Genomic DNA, 2,122 nt, shown 5'->3' on the forward strand with positions numbered 1-2,122 from the left:
AAAAAAAAAAAAAAAATTATAATATACATATGTGTGTGTATATATATTTTATTTTTTATTTATTTTTTGAGACGGAGTCTCGCTCTGTCGCCCAAGCTGGAGTGCAATGGCATGATCTTGACTCACTGCAACCTCCACCTCCTAGGTTCAAGCAATTCTCTGCTCAGCCTCCCTAGTAGCTGAGATTACAGGTGCATACCACCATGCCTGGCTAATTTTTTTGTATTTTTAGTAGAGACGGGGTTTCACCATCTCGCCAGGTTGATCTTCAACTCCTGACCTCGTGATCCAGCCACCTCGGCCTCCCAAAGTGCTGAGATTACAGGCATGAGCCACTGTGCCCGTTCTAATATATATATTTTAATGGAGACGAGATCTCGCTTTGTTGCCCAGGCTGGCCTTGAACTTCTGAGTTCAAGCGATCCTCTCGACTCAGCTTCCCACAGTGCTGGGATTACAGCCATGAGTCACCATGGCTGGCCCCAATTATTTTCTGATTTATCTTTGGGAGGAGACCATTCTTTTGCTTAAGAAGAAAAAGAAAAAAACAATTTTAAGTCGCTTTAATGGGCCTTATAGTTATGCAAAGATATGCCACTATCCCTTTGGGAGTGAGGGTGGAAAGAACTAGACTTGTGTGCCTAACAGTGAGAAAGGAAGTTGCTTCTTAAGGCAGCGTCTACACTAGCTAGAGGGGACAACCAGGACCTGAGCCTCAGACAGGGTCTCGCTCAGTAGCCTGTCCCCCAGGCTGCAGTGCAGTGGAGCGATCATGGCTCACTGCTGCCTCAACTTCCTGAGCTCAAGCAATCCTCTGGCCTCAGCCTCCCGAGTAGCTGGGACCACAGGTGCACCCAGCCCATTTCCTTTCCTCTCAAGGTGCCTTACAAGAAGCAGAGGGCTTGAGACTCAGGTGAGGGATGGGCAGAGATCAGAGGCAGGCCTCCTAGTTTGGCCACAGTCTAGATGCTTAGGAGAGAAGTCTTAAAGGTGAGGCAAACATGAGCGGGTGGGCACGGAGATATGGGGGAGCACCTACTGTGTGCCAGACACTTGAACTCTAATGGTGAGGTCTGCGGGCACAGTTCCTCTATTGAAAAATAGAGACAGAAGGCCGGTCACGGTGGCTCAAGCCTGTAATCCCAGCACTTTGGGAGGCCGAGACGGGCGGATCACGAGGTCAGGAGATCGAGACCATCCTGGCTAACACGGTGAAACCCCGTCTCTACTAAAAAAATACAAAAATCTAGCCGGGCGAGGTGGCGGGCGCCTGTAGTCCCAGCTACTCAGGAGGCTGAGGCAGGAGAATGGCGGGAACCCGGGAGGCGGAGCTTGCAGTGAGCTGAGATCCAGCCACTGCACTCCAGCCTGGGTGATAGAGCGAGACTCTGTCTCGACAAAAAAAAATAAATAAATAAAATAAAATAACAGGTCCTAAATAATTAAATAACAGCTAGTATTACAAAGCAAGCGCTGCATGCCAGGCTTACACATACTGCTAACATGTCTACTTTTTGCAGCAGCCTCTTGAGGGTGAGACTATCATTTGCCTGTTTCACTGAAAAGACAGTGAAGACCAAGGCCTTGTGTGATGGTGCTGAGAGCTGGGCCTATGACATCCAGCCCTGTAGTCTGTGCTCTGAACCACTTCACTCTGTTTCTTTCTCCATCCTCACAGTAGAGAAGTCATCTAAGAGGAGCTTGCAAGTCCGGAGGGCTTCCTGGAGGAAGTGAGCTGAGAATAATATAAGATTAACCAGACCAAAGGGCATTCCAGGAAAAGGGAATGGTACCTGAAACTGCCCAGGAGTAGCAGGGAGCCAGGAGGTGTGGGTCATGGCAATAATCTATGTATAAAGAGCTATGGGAAGCTATAGGAAAATTTAAGGGAGTGGCTGACACAGTCAGATTTGTGTTGTGAGTATCACTCCACAGGTTGCGCAGAGAACAAATGAGGGAGCAGAAGGAAGGGGTTCTCCTATCCACTGCATGGTACTGCGCAGAAGACAGGGGAGCCAGGCATTCCCTGAGGGGTGAAAAGCAAGCAGTAGAACTGGGTAGTGGACTAGAACTTAGAAGCCTGGCCTGGAGCCTGGGTGGGGCGAAAGAGGCGGAGCCTGAA

The sequence above is a fragment of the Colobus angolensis genome, unplaced genomic scaffold (assembly GCF_000951035.1).
Source record: "Colobus angolensis palliatus isolate OR3802 unplaced genomic scaffold, Cang.pa_1.0 Scaffold254, whole genome shotgun sequence".
In the NCBI taxonomy this organism is placed as follows: Eukaryota; Metazoa; Chordata; class Mammalia; order Primates; family Cercopithecidae; genus Colobus; species Colobus angolensis.